The sequence below is a fragment of the Ascaphus truei genome, assembly GCF_040206685.1.
Source record: "Ascaphus truei isolate aAscTru1 chromosome 3 unlocalized genomic scaffold, aAscTru1.hap1 SUPER_3_unloc_1, whole genome shotgun sequence".
Classification (NCBI taxonomy): domain Eukaryota; kingdom Metazoa; phylum Chordata; class Amphibia; order Anura; family Ascaphidae; genus Ascaphus; species Ascaphus truei.
In genome coordinates this window covers 824,016-839,655 of record NW_027453821.1, presented here as the reverse complement: position 1 = coordinate 839,655, position 15,640 = coordinate 824,016, and the positions used below count along the sequence as shown (strand labels likewise).

General features: G+C 46.5%; 1 protein-coding gene across 1 annotated transcript in view; it reads right to left on the bottom strand.

The window, feature by feature from the left end:
* Positions 1 to 15,640, bottom strand: part of LOC142473302 (uncharacterized) — a 94,317-nt gene that overhangs the window by 3,123 nt on the left and 75,554 nt on the right. The window lies entirely within an intron of this gene.

Sequence of the window (15,640 nt, the reverse complement as noted above, 5' to 3'; positions counted from 1 at the left end):
AAAAAAAAAAAAAGAACTCAAATTATTTCAATCTGTCAATCAAATTACTGAAAGCAAATTACTAATGAAAAATACTCTACATAATATACTTTATCACTACTTAATTAACAAGATGTACTCATTACTCTATGCCCGTGGCTCCTGGATATTCAGTGGCCCCTAATGACGTTTGGTGGTGGCCCTAAAAGACCTGACATTTGTTTCTGGCAGCTCACCTAGTGAATTCATTTTCATACATATATAATTTGTATGTGTAGCCATGCATAATAATGACTGCATACATCTTCCCTGTTGGCAGTAAGTCCTGGTAAATACAGGCCTGCCAACAGTAGTTATGGAGGTTTTCCCTCACACCCTTGTGTGGTGCCCTGTGTAAGGAAGGGAGTGGCTGTATGCTCTGAGTCCCTGGATAGTGACCTCAGAGATGCGCCTGCCCCCTGGAGTATAAAGGGCACAACACTGACAGTTAGTGTGGTTGTTGGTGAAGAAATAGTAACCCGAAGGTACCGGGAGGAAGTAACACTTTTGTGACCCTAGTGCAGTAACTAGCGGCAGCAGAGTGATAGATTAAGTTTGTCTACGCCACACTGTGTCCAGGGACCTGGCACAGCGGTGATCTCCCTAGGAGAAAGGGAATCCCACTTCAGTACGGGAGGGCGTACCTGGCAAAGGGACATCACGGAGAGATGTGCGGCTAGAGCCGGCAGCTGCATGGGGCAGTCTGCTACATCCCTGTATGCAATAAAGATGTCCTTGAGAAAAAGAACCCCACTGTGTGAGTGTGAGATTACTCAACAGTGGATGGCACCAAGAAGGAGTTCCTCACCAGGACCATCTCCCTGCGGAAGCACAGATCCTGATGAGGTGGAGGCGCTGCACATGAAGTAAGTTGGACTCGCACCCACTACCTCAGCTACCTGTCCTGATGACATCCCCTAATAACACCAAGCGGGAGACTCAAGAGTCCTGTTACTTGCAGGTGCACCACCACACACGCCTTGTAATGGGGGACCGGTTAGACTACACGGGCCAATATGAGATTGGGTGGGTCAGGCCAGAGGGAACACCCGTTACAATTGGAGGCGCTGCTGAGATACCTGTCAACAGGACAGGCTTTTGCTAGGCACACATTAGGAAAGAGAGAAGTGTCTGCTGCCACTTTGTGCTGCGTGGGACGGAGCCAGGGGTAGTCAGGGAGATGCTGGAGATGCATGCCGCAAAGACGCCTTGGGATCCGTAAGGGGTTAGTGAGTCTGGAGCCGGGGGCTATTGCTGTTCTAGTCGCCTTGAGGTAGCGCTAGCAGGGGACGCCTGAAGGGGTAAACTGGTAACTGAGAGCAGGAATTCTGGAAGGGTCCGCACTAGGCTAGCCAAAAGTAGGTCGATGCCCAAAGTACTGCATGGAAGAGCCAGAGTATTCTAGTCTCCATTCCAGATCACTTACCAAGGAGCACAGACTGGAGGAACGTGTTACAGTAGACACAGAAAGAGTGAGCCTAGCCTGAGGTAGTGCAAACACGAGTCAGATCTACGTTAGGTACACAAGGTGGTGCACAAGGCATGTTTATTGTACAGATGTGGTAGCTGCCCCGCAGAGCGGAGCTCCACGTACAGAGAATCGGTGTTCAACGATCACGAGAGACCTGTCGGAATGGAGGATCTGTACGGAACAGAAGGTCCAGGATGGCAGGGTGAGCGAACCGTCAGAATGGAGGATCTGTACAGAACAGAAGGTCCAGGATGGCAGAGAGAGAGAACCACGAGAATGGAGGATCTGCATAGAGCAGAAGGTCCAGGATTGCGGTCAGACGAAGAACAAGCTACAGAAGAGACTTTTGTGAGTTTGTTGTGGAATGGCGTGAAAGCTATGGCTGCGCCGTGTTTGTCGTGTTTTTGTTCTCGGGATGATACCCCTGAGAATAATGAGCAGGACAGTGTGCTTAGATGGGAGGAACGAAATGGACTTTGTTATACCCCAATTAACAAACAGCCAGACGCTGCCTTAAATGAAAGAAAGGACAATGCTTACCAAGATGGCGGTTCCCGCTTCCCCGGGACGCCGCGTGGGCATGCTGCAAAAAGTCTTGCAACTTTGCAGTTTGCTAATTGTTGGCCAGGATTGGCGCCAACGAGAAAACTCCACCCCGCTGAGGAGTTTGGCGCGAAAGCTGGAGCCGCGCCCTCATGGACTATGACTCACTCCGCACCTGTGCTGGGTCAGCCTACAAATCTACGAGACATCCCCCTAGTTTCAACCAGGGGGAGTGGTTTGCGGTTACACCGGATGTCGACAGAGAAAATGGGAGGGAGGGTTGCTACATCAGCCCATGCCTTTCAGTTGCGAAGAGCCATTGATCAGTATAGACCTCTGAGACGAGTGCCTCCGCTGGTAAAGATGGCTGAAGCTGCTGACAAAGTGGACCAAGGTCCTGTGATTTCCACTCACCCTTATTCGGCTCCAGGAGGCTTCCTGATAATCCGTGTGGAGGGTGTGGAGACTGTGGCGTGTCTTTGCCTGCAGTGCAGACTGCCGGGCGGAGCCGTGGGCAGCGAGGCCCGATGTCCCCACTGCGGACTGCAGTACATGTGGCCAATGACCACATTCGTACCGGTGCAGGCGGTGGGAGTGGCCGGGAATGTCCCGATTCCAAGAGAAGAACAGCCGGGAGCTCTCTGGAACAAGAGTGCCAGTCCCGCAGAGTCGGAGCCATCATTAGTGCTTCCGATAGAGAAATCCAGTCATCGGAGAGGTGATCACCGAGGAGCCCATCGCCGGTCTCCTACCGGGATGCCTCGGCCGAATTGCAAACTGGAATCCTCGGACGAGGAGTGTGCAAGGCTGGCGAGTAAGACAGTCATCAGGCGTGATTGTCATACCATTGGTACGCCATCGAGAGACGAACTTCCTCGTGGTGTGGAGACGCGGAGTCGAGAGTCTCCCGTACCGCGACCTCCCGATCGCCGGAGTCCCACTGCCGTGGTGACTAGTGGATCGGAGGCGGGTCGATCAACCCCGACCCTGCGAGGTGCTAAGACACCGTGCCTGTTGCAGAACCGAGGGGAGGAAGAGCCGGAGGAGCGAGTCCAGAGCCAGACTGGATCGCGCAGCAGACGGGCGTTGCCGGATGTCATGGTGGAGGAAGAGATCTCGCTTGGGGATCCATCCCAAGATGGCGTCGCAGCACGTGCGTGTGCGGAAGTGGTGCAGGCGGACCAGGGAGGCCCCGAGTGGGAGATGGTGCCGCCTCTGAGGTCAAGCAGCGGGAAACGATCCCCTACTACCAGGGGGAACGGACGTTTGAACTGCAACCCCAGAAGCTCCGCTGTTGAGCATAAAGATGGACTTTGTGGCGACGTCAAGACAGGTATCGCTGGAGAGCAGGTCGAAACCCTGTCAGTACCTACTGTTCGGTCCCGTCCCCAAACCCCATCCACACCCAAGGTTAGCCCCAAGGCCCTAGTTAAAGCCCCTGTACCCGTCACTATTTTATTTGGGTCCAGTTCCAGCTTAGGGTTGTCCGGGGAGTCACGGGGTCCTTCCGATGATCGGACTGGAAGCCTGGACTTGGGTACGTCGGATGATGGGTCGGAGGGAGGAGGGAGTATGTCTAGGCAAGTGTCTGTATCTAGCGATTGTCCTAGTGGGCTTAGTATCACAGTACGAAACACCTCTCAGTATAAAAGAGTTAATGAGAGATCTGAGGGTACATCCGGGGTGTCTTCTGGTGGGCCTGATGAGGAGTCCATAGAAGAGAGTACAGATCCTAGCTCCGAGGAACGGAAGGAGACTAGGTGGTGGGCCCCATTGTACGAGGGGTATGTATCATGGTTCGACCGCACCCGCTTTATTTTAGAGAGGGAGGGGGTGGTTGATCACTGGTGGGCTGCCGGTGACTTTGACGACGAGTCATACCTTAGGGCCCTAAGGGTAAGGTGGGATCGAATCCAGGCAGGCCTTGTTATACCTAAGGGGTCCGCAGGGTTGGATGATCCGGTAGAAACGTATGAGCCCCTGTCATGGGTGTTGCCCGGAGCGGCTGGGCAAGGTGGCTTGACCAGGTCGTGTCGAGCTGAACGGGCTATTGCGGCGAAGTATAGGAAGTCCCATGGGCTTGATTACCCTTACGTCCCTGAACCTCTAATGAGAGAGATAGAGGAGAATAGGGAGAGATGGCTCAAAAATGATATCCAATATTATATCATAGAGAAAGGGGGAGCCATTAAGGGGATACAGGCCGAGCAGAGGGTAGCTCAACTTATGCGGGTCTGGAAGATAGGGCGCAGTGTATATATGCATAAGGTAGTATACTGCAATGAGCGAGGAGTACCCAGAGAATACAGCGTGACTGTACATGATGCCGCGGGGCGAGAGGTGAAGAAGCCAGATCCTCGGCATTATTATTGAGTAGCCAATAGAGTGGTCTGTTGTTTTCTTTAACGCTCCCTGCTGGTCAGTGAGTGTACTGGGCTTACATTATTATGTCCATGCAATGATGTTTGCTATGTTATTTGTGTGTTCTTTTGCAGTGTTTCCTGGCGCAAGGTACACCAAATTTAGGTCCCAGCCGGGACGGTGGGTATTAACCAGGGGGAGTATGTAGCCATGCATAATAATGACTGCATACATCTTCCCTGTTGGCAGTAAGTCCTGGTAAATACAGGCCTGCCAACAGTAGTTATGGAGGTTTTCCCTCACACCCTTGTGTGGTGCCCTGTGTAAGGAAGGGAGTGGCTGTATGCTCTGAGTCCCTGGATAGTGACCTCAGAGATGCGCCTGCCCCCTGGAGTATAAAGGGCACAACACTGACAGTTAGTGTGGTTGTTGGTGAAGAAATAGTAACCCGAAGGTACCGGGAGGAAGTAACACTTTTGTGACCCTAGTGCAGTAACTAGCGGCAGCAGAGTGATAGATTAAGTTTGTCTACGCCACACTGTGTCCAGGGACCTGGCACAGCGGTGATCTCCCTAGGAGAAAGGGAATCCCACTTCAGTACGGGAGGGCGTACCTGGCAAAGGGACATCACGGAGAGATGTGCGGCTAGAGCCGGCAGCTGCATGGGGCAGTCTGCTACATCCCTGTATGCAATAAAGATGTCCTTGAGAAAAAGAACCCCACTGTGTGAGTGTGAGATTACTCAACAGTGGATGGCACCAAGAAGGAGTTCCTCACCAGGACCATCTCCCTGCGGAAGCACAGATCCTGATGAGGTGGAGGCGCTGCACATGAAGTAAGTTGGACTCGCACCCACTACCTCAGCTACCTGTCCTGATGACATCCCCTAATAACACCAAGCGGGAGACTCAAGAGTCCTGTTACTTGCAGGTGCACCACCACACACGCCTTGTAATGGGGGACTGGTTAGACTACACGGGCCAATATGAGATTGGGTGGGTCAGGCCAGAGGGAACACCCGTTACATATGTATTACTGTATTGATTATTTAAGTGTACATGTATGTCATCAAAATCATTATTAACATTGAACTTGTCTGTGAGAAGTAAAGTTAAGGAACTCCTGATCTATCATAATAAGGAGAGAATGAGATCAACCAAACCAGACAGAAATCTACAGTGTAAAGATAGATGGGAGAAGACTACATGGGCATCTAAACCAGGCCCAATTACTCCATTTGCAGTAACTTTTTTTGTCCCAATCAATAAACTACTATTCATCCAATTTCCAAAGCGCACTGCCTGGGTGAGATACACCTCCCTTCCCTTCTCTCACAGTCAGGCTGTAGCTGAATACTGTACTGCTGGTTTCCCTCTGCAACATTTCCATAATCTGCCCTTTTCAAAAACTCTTATGCATACCCTCATTCTCCCCACTGTCATTATACAGGGATGACCAGACTACCAGAGATAATAAAGCACCAGGCAGAACACGAAAGTGTTACATAAACTGGAGTTTATTCGTCCAAACCCAGCAGTAAACCGCAGAAAAAGAACACAGCAATAGCTTACCAAATTAAGCATACAAAAACACGTATGCATACCCTCGCTCTCCCCACTGTCATTATACAGGGCTGAAATATATTAAATAAATGCTGCACACCTAAAAAGAGTATAATAAATGATACAATTACAGGTGCACCTCTGCTTGAATGATAGACTGCAATCAATCCAATGCAAGTATTGTATTGTATTGTATGTATTGTATGTCTTTATTTATATAGCCCCAAAAGTGTACTCAGCGCTTCACAAAGAATACAGTACAGGGAATTATAATTATACAAAAAGTGCAGCAAAAATCAGACAATGGGAAAGGAAATCCCTGCCCCGAAGAGCTTACAATCTAAGAGGTTTGATGGGGAACTTACAGAGACAGCAGGTGAGGGAATAAGTGCTGTGTATGGCAGTGCTTGGCCACAATGGGTGGTAGGAGTGGCTGAGTGTGGGACAGTAACCATTAGTGCAGGCTGTTGGGATGCTTAACTTGTGGGGTGAGTTTTAAGGGTAGTCAGTATTAAAACAGAAGGTTAACACCATTTACAGGGGAAGAGATGGCAGACTGCATGGGTGATATCAGGTGTGTGACTTGGTTCAGGCTTAGGGTAGATCCCCAGCAGCAGGAAGGAGTAGATAGAGGGTGTGAATAGAGGATTTGTGTGGGTGCTTTTTATTGAGGGGTAAAGAAGTTGTTGGGAGAGAGGTGTATAAATAATGGTGCAGTGGGGAGTGGGGAAATTGGAGAGAACAGAGACGTTTACAAAGTAGTGAGGAAACAGGAAGCAAAAAAAGGCATAGGTGAGATGCAGGAGGAGACAGTCCAGGTATTGGAGGATAGGAAGGGTACAAAGAATCACAGCATTTAGAAAGTCAAGGTCTCACAGCTGCAGAGTTGTTGTTGTGCAGAGTCCAGATCTTCCTCCAATCTTCACCTCCAATTTAAACTCCAAAATTAACTCCAGACACTTTCAATGTTACACTTGAAGATGTTGCACAGCCATAACACTATTTGTTTGGCTCAATAAATGAGTTAGTTATTTCAAATCCGTTTGTGCCCTATGTTCCTTCAGCTACCACATTATACAGGGTTGACCAGACTACCAGAGATCATAAAGCACCAGGCAGTGCCATCTATATTCTGGGGACGGATTGCACCTCAATGAAGAGGGATCTTCTGTGCTAGGGGGGAGAATGCTAAAAAGGTTGGAGGAGATTTTAAACTAGGATGGAGGGGGGAGGGGAATGAAACAGATAATTAACTAAATGGAATAGAGGAGCATACAAGGTGGTATGGCGGTAGAATGGGGGGCAAATGCGAGTTTGACAAGCAGTGAGACACCCATAGTAAATACAGATAATACTAGAAAACTTCTAAAGACTAAACAAAGTGGGCGCAGAAAGGAAGGAGCAGATAAGATAATAGTACAGGCTGAAAAAAAACTGAAATGCATGCTTGCTAATGCAAGAAGCCTGACAGATAAATGGGGGAGCTTGGATTAATAGCTGCAAGGGAGCAGTATGATATCATAGGCATTACTGAAACATGGTGGGATGAAACTCATGACTGGACAGTTAATTTAGAGGTTATTCCCTTTTTCGGAAGGATCGAACAAATAGATGGGGAGGTGGAGTATGCTTATATGTTAAACCGGATCTAAAACCTATTATAAGGGATTATGTTTATGAAGGGAATTATGAAAATGTAGAGACTTTGTGGATAGAAATTAGCAGTGGAGGTAAAAGTATAAAGAAAATGTTTGTGGGAATATGCTATAAACCACCAAATATCTGTGAGACTGAGGAAGCTAAAATACTTTTGCAAATGGAGAAGGCATCAAAACTGGGTCATGTTTGCATAATGGGGGATTTTAATTATCCAGACATAGACTGGGGCAATGAGATTAGCATTACAACAAAAGGAAACAGGTTTTTGGAGGTGCTTAAAGACAATTATATGACCCAAATTATTGAGGAACCAACCAGGAGAGGGGCAATACTGGATTTGGTCACATCAAACAATGTAGAAGTATAAACAAATATTCAAGTCCTGGAACATTTGGGTAACAGTGATCATAACATGGTCTCATTTGAAATAAATTATCAAAAAATAGATTTCTTGGGTTCAACAAAGATCTTAAACTTTAGAAAGGCAGATTTTAATAAACTGAGGTCTAATCTAGTAGTAATACAATGGGATGATGTTTTTGTAGGGAAAAATGTAGAAGATAAGTGGGCAGTCTTTAAAACATTGTTAGAAAAGCACACTTATCAGTGTATACCCTTGGGTAATACGTATAAAAGAAATAAGTCAGAACCAATGTGGCTAAATAAACAGGCCTTTCTCTCTCACTTTGAATCCTGGCTTTCTTTCTTCCTCTCCTCAGACTCCCCTGTTCTACTCCTTGGGGACTTCAATTGCCACATTGATGACCCCTCTCTCCCTTGGGCTTCCCGCTTTCTTTCTCTAACCTCTTCTTTTGGCCTTCAACAGTGGACTGCAGCCAGCACCCACAAGGATGGCCACTACTTAGACCTGGTTTGCACTAAAAACTTCTCTCTCTCCGATTTCTCCATTTCCCCTTTTCCTCTCTCTGACCATCACCTCATCTCATTCTCTTTATCTCGCTTCTCCCCTTCTCCACCTCTATCTACCTCCCGGTTCTGCAGAAACCTGCGCTCTATTCACTTACCTGACTTTGAGTCCACTTTACGCTCCTCCCTCTCCTCTCTCAGCTCTGCTACAGACCCTGACAACCTAGTCAGGAACTACAACTCTGCCTTGTCCTCTTCTCTTGATCTACATGCCCACTTTCTCTCTGCCGCCCTCGCCCTTCTAACCCTAGGCCCTGGCTAAATTCCCACACGCGCATGATGCGTACCTCCACTCGTTCCTCTGAACGCCTCTGGAGGAAATCTCATACTCTCGCAGACTTCCTTCACTACAAATTTATGCTATCCTGTTTCAACTCTGCCCTCTCGCAAGCTAAACAAGCCTACTTTTTTTCACTAATCAACATGCACAAGTCTAACCCACGCGACTCTTCTCTGTCTTTGATACTCTACTCAAACCACTCTTAGCTGCCTCTCCCTCCTCCATCTCTGCTCAGGACTTTGCTGACTATTTTAAAGAAAAGGTGGAATCCATACGTCAGAACATCCCCTCTGTTTCTTCCTCCCATCCTACACCTCTTCCTAACTCTCCTCCTGCCTTCCTTGACTCTTTTTCCACTGTCTCAGAGGAGGATGTGTCGCTGTTGATCGCCTCTTCTCCCTCTACCACTTGCCCTCTTGACCCCATTCCCTCCCATCTCCTAAAACCTCTTGCTCCTACTATAATCCCTACGCTCACACACATTTTTAACTCCTCCCTCTGCTGTGGAACCTTTCCACCCTCCTTCAAACATGCAACAGTCATATCATTACTCAAAAACACTAAGCTTGACTCTACCGGTCTTTCTAATTATCAACCTGTCTCCCTCCTGCCTTTTGCCTCTAAACTCCTTGAACGTCTTGTATTCTCTCGCTTGCTCCATTTTCTCAACACCTATTCTCTCCTAGACCCTCTACAATCTGGCTTCCGCACTGCTCACTCCACGGAAACAGCCTTCACTAAAATAACTGACGACCTCCATGCTGCCAAAGACAGAGGTCATTATACTCTGCTCATATTACTCGACCTCTCTGCAGTATTTGACACCGTGGACCACCCTCTTCTCCTTCACATTTTCCATACTCTTGGTATTCGGAACAAAGCTCTATCCTGGATCTCATCCTACCTCTCCCATCGTACTTTCAGTGTCTCTTCTGCTAACACCTCCTCCTCCTCTATTGATCTCTCTGTGGGGGTACCCCAGGGCTCTGTCCTGGGACCTCTTCTCTTTTCTCTGTATACACTCTCTCTAGGTGACCTAATAACATCTTTTGGGTTTAATTATCACCTCTATGCTGACGACACACAAATATACTTTTCAACACCTGACCTTACACCTGCTGTACAAACCAAAGTCTCTGAATGTCTCTCTGCTAGATCATCCTGGATGGCCCTCCGACGCCTTAAACTCAACATGGCTAAAACAGATCTCCTCATACTTCCTCCCAAACCTGGCCCTACTACCTCCTTCCACATTACTGTTGGAGCTACGATTATTCACCCAGTAGCCCAAGCACGCTGCTTAGGGGTCACACTCGACTCCTCTCTCACATTCGCCCCTCACATTCAAAACATTTCTAAAACCTGTCGCTTTTTCCTCCGCAATATAACAAAGATACGCCCTTTCCTCTGTTGCTCGACTGCTAAAACTCTGACTCAGGCCCTCATTCTCTCCCGTCTTGATTACTGTAACCTCCTGCTGTCCGGCCTCCCTGCCTCTCACCTGTCTCCCCTACAATCTATCCTAAACGCTGCTGCCAGAATCACTCTACTCTTTCCTAGATCTGTCACAGCATCACCCCTCATGATATCGCTCTCCTGGCTTCCGATCAAATCCCGCATCTCACACTCCATTCTCCTCCTCACTTTTAAAGCTTTACACTCTTCTGCCCCTCCTTACATCTCAGCCCTAATTTCTCATTATGCACCATCCAGACTTTGCGTTTTTCTCAAGGATGTCTTATTTCTACCCCCTTTGTATCTAAAGCCTTCTCCTGCCTTAAACCTTTTTCACTGACTGCCCCACACCTCTGGAATGCCCTTCACCTCAGTACCCGACTAGCCCCCTCGCTATCCACCTTTAAGACCCACCTTAAGACACACATGCTTAAAGAAGCATATGAATAGCACTGTGGATAATACTGAACACATGATACGTAAAGCTTGGCCCCCTGCAGACGCACTTACCAGAACTCCCTCCTACTGTCTCTGTACAATCTCCCTACCTACCAATTAGATTGTAAGCTCCTTGGGGCAGGGACTTTTCTTCCTTAATGTTACTTTTATGTCTAATGCACTTATTCCCATGATCTGTTATTTATATTATCTGTTATTTATTTGTTTACCACGTGTATTACTACTGTGAAGCGCTATGTACATTAATGGCGCTATATAAATAAAGACATACAGTACAATACAATACAAGAAGAGGAAGGCGTTTAGATTCTTTAAGTCAGAAGGGACAGAGACATCGTATCAGAATTATAAGGAATGTAACAAAAATTGCAAAAGGGCAATCAAATTAGCAAAAATGGATAATGAAAAAAGGATTGCAATAGAAAGTAAGGTCAACCCTAAAAAGTTCTTTAAGTACCTTAATAACAAAAAAATGAGAAAAGAAAATATAGGACCCTTTCAGTGTGAGATGGGAAGGCAGATAATTGGAGATAAGGAAAAAGCTGAGGTATTAAACACATTCTTTGCCTCTGTGTTTACCAGGGAAGAATCAAGTTCAATAGTAGTGCCGCAGGAGGAAGCCACAACCTCCATATTAATGACCAATTGGTTAACTGAGGAAGAAGTACATAAGCGACTTGAAAAAATTTAAGTAAATAAGGCACCTGGCCCCGATAGCATACATCCAGAGTTCACAAGGAGTTAAGCTCAGTAATAGCCAAACCATTACATTTAATATTCAAGGACTCCATTTCCACAGGCTCAGTACCACAAGATTGGCATAAAGCAGATGTGGTACCTATATTTAAAAAGGGAGCGAGATTATAACCGGGAAATTACAGACCTGTAAACCTGACTTCAATAGTAGGGAAACTACTTGAAGGTTTAATACGGGATAATATTCAGGAATACCTAATGGAAAACAAAATTACTAGTAATAGTCAGCATGGATTTATGAAGGATAGATCTTGCCAAACTAACCTCATTTGTTTCTTTGAGGAGGTAAGTAGGAATTAAGACCAGGGTAATGCAGTTGATGTGGTCTACTTAGATTTTGCAAAGGCTTTTGATACGGTTTCACACAAGAGGTTGGTGTACAAAATAAAGAAAATTGGACTCAGTAATAATATATGCACCTGGATTGAAAATTGGTTAAAGGACAGACAACAGAGGGTACTCATAAATGGAACTTTTTCAGGTTGGGCTAAAGTCGTGAGTGGAGTACCTCAAGGATCGGTACTGGGACCCCTGCTTTTTAACCTTTTTATTAATGACCTTGAGGTTGGGATCGAGAGAAAAGTCTCCATCTTTGCTGATGATACTAAATTGTGTAAGGTAATAGAATCAGAGCAGGATGTAATTTCTCTTCAGAAGGACTTGGAGAGACTGGAAACGTGGGCAGGTAAATGGCAGATGATGTTTAATACAGATAAATGTAAGGTTATGTATTTGGGATGCAAGAATAAAAAGGCGACTTACAAATTAAATGGAGATACATTGGGGGAATCCTTGATGGAGAAGGATTTAGGAGGCTTGTAGACAGCAGGCTTAGCAATAGTGCCCAATGTCATGCAGTAGCTGCAAAGGCAAACAAGATCTAATCTTTCATTAAACGGGCAATGGATGGAAGGGAAGTAAACATAATTATGCCCCTTTACAAAGCATTAGTAAGACCACACCTTGAATATGAAGTACAATTTTGGGCACCAATCCTAAGAAAATACATTATGGAACTAGAGAGAGTGCAGAGAAGAGCCACCAAATTAATAAAGGGGATGGACAAGCTAACTTAAGAAGGAGAGGATAGCTAAATTAGATTTATTTACATTAGAAAAGAGGCGTCTAAGAGGGGATATGATAACTATATACAAATATATTCGGGGACAATACAAGGAGCTTTCAAAATAACTATTCATCCCACGGGCAGTACAAAGGACTCGGGCCATCCCTTAAGGTTGGAGGAAAGGAAATTTCACCAGCAACAAAGGAAATGGTTCTTTACAGTAAGGGCAGTTAAAATGTGGAATTCATTTCCCATGGAGACTGTGATGGCAGATACAATAGATTTGTTCAAAAAAAGGTTGGACATCTTTTTAGATGAGAAAGGTATACAGGGATATACCAAATAAGTATACATTTGAAGGATGTTGATCCAGGGATTAATCCAATTGCCAATTCTTGGAGTCAGGAAGGAATTATTTTTTCCCCTTAATGGGGTTTTTTGTTTGCCTTCCTCTGGATCAATAAGTAAGTATAGATATAGGATAAAGTATCTGTTGTCTAAATTTAGCATAGGTTAAACTTGATGGACCTACGTATTTTTTCAACCTCATCTACTATGTAACTATGTAACACAAGTGTTAAATAAACTTTCAGGACTCCCAGGTCAGACACACCATGGCTGACCTACAGCAGCTTCCTCAAATTTGATGAGGCCTCAGGTGACATTAATGGATTCTTGTGGGTTTTTGAGACGCAGTACCACCTTCACTGCCTCACAGAGGAAGATTGGGAGAAGTACCTAGCCCCCCAGTTAACTGGGAAAGTGGCGGAGGCCTACCGGGAAGAGGAGATAAAATATACCGGCGATTATAGAGTGGTAAAGCAGGTCCTTCTGGCTCATCATACAATAATACCAGAGACCTACTGGACCCAATTCTGGGCATTGAATTGAGGTGCCCAGGACAATAATGTGGAGTTCTTGTCACGCCTCACCCATAAAAGGAAATGCTGGTTGGAAGGGTGCAACGCCAACACTCACTAAGAACTTCTGGACCAATTTATCAAGCAACAATTCCTCCTGAAGTATCTGCCAAAAGTGTGGGAATGTGTAGTGGATTGGATGCCGGCCACTGCCGGAAGGCCGCAGAGAACGAGGATGATTTCCTGGCAGCACGCCCGCAGTTCCTGTGCGCCAAGCCCCGGACAGTTCCACAACAGGGCCACGGAGGATGGATCTGCCAAGTTGGAGATATTGGGGGTATCAGGGTAGAAATGGTAAAGCTGGGTAAGACTGATTCCTCTAGCAGTCAGGGGAATAGTTCCTCTAGCACAGAATACTCAAAAACCAGATTGTTGGAATTGGCTGGGACTGACCCGGCGGTCTTGGTAGAAGTTGGTACCAATGACAAAGATAGAGAAAGATGGAGGGTCCTACAAAATTATTTCAGAGATCTAGGCCAAATGCTTAAGGCAAGGACCTCCAAGGTAGTTTTTCCTGAAACACTACCAGTGCCATACACTACCGCAGGGAGACAGTCAGAGATCAGGGAGGTTAATGCATGACATGAGGTTTTTCATCTTTAGAGTATTGGGAGTCTTTATGAGAGGTGCAGTCTTTATAGTAGGGATGAATTGAAACTCAATGAAGAGGGATCTTCTGTGCTAGGGGAGAGGATGTTAAAAAGGTTGGAGGGGATTTTAAACTAGAAAGGAGGGAGAGGGTCAAGAAATATGTAATGGACAAAACAGAATAGATAGTAATGGGGAAATAGCTAGGGGTCATGGATGTAGAAGGTGGGGGGTTGGGAAGTGGTAGTTTGGCAAGCCGAAAGGCACCCATATTAAATACAGATAATACTAGTAAAGTTCTAAAGACTAAAACCAATTGGCGTAGAAAGGCAGGAGCAAATAAGATAACAATACCACAGACTAGAAAGAAACCTTAAATGCATGCTTGCTAATGCAAGAAGCCTGACAGATAAAAGGGGGAATCTAGAATTAATAGATACAAGACATTGCATGACCAAATGGTGGCGGGAAGGGCCGCTCAGGGCGCATCAGGCCACAAAACCGCCAAAAACAAGGCAGACTGATGCCCATGGATGAAAAACCGACACCCCTGACCCTACATGCAGACACTGCCAGAAAAAAAATGGCCACCAAGAGCGAACAACAGCTGAAACGCAGCGAAACAGAGCAACACGGAGGCAGACAGAGGGGTCTACAGACCTGTAGAGAAGGTAGGAAACAAAGCCCTAGTCATTGGGAAACTAAGAGGACTCAAATAAAAGAGAAAAAGGTGCGTGTTAACCCTGAGAAGCACAAAAAATGGCAGCCGCACCCGTACAGGCGGTGAAGCGAACTGAAAAGCCAATAGAGAAAAGGGAGAAGGGGCTGGAGAGAGACACCAGCCAATGAGTAGTGAACGGTAAAGAAACCCTGGGGCGGAATGGAACGTTTGGTCACGGACGTTTCCCCATGACCAAATGACTGCTGCGTCACCGCAGACGGGCCACAGCCGATCCATCGCTGGAATCCCCGCCACCAGCCTCTTCTAAGGTAAATGTTATTACTGATTGGGGTAGGGGGACAATTTAAGGGGTTTTAGTGGTTAGGGTAGAGGTTTTAGGGTAAGAGTGTCGGGTAGGGGGTTTTAGGGTAATAGTGTCAGGTAGGGGATTTTAGGGTAAAATTGGTGGGAGATCCTTTAAATATGCTCTCAGAACTCTCAGTAATTGCCGAGCATAACTCCAGTTTGTGTGATGCTGCACTCACTACTCTGTGCCTGTCTGCCTGAACCTTGCTGCCTTACCCTGCCTGGAACTTACCTTGTGATACTCTCCTGTGCTGACCTTGGCTTTGGATACGACTACTCTACTCTCTCCTGCACTGACCCTGGCATTGGACCATGACGACGCTGCTCTCTCCTGCACTGACCCTGGCATTGGCTCTATGACTACTCTACGCTTTCCAATCCTGACTCCGGCTACGTACCCCAACGATCCGCTACTCTATACTCTAAGACCCGGCAAGTACCTCATTTACGCTGTCTTCTATTACCCTGATCAAGCCTGCAAGACTATGCTACACACTAGATGCGCCCTTACGGTTGTGGTCGGCGTTTTGTACCAATCCCTACCTCAG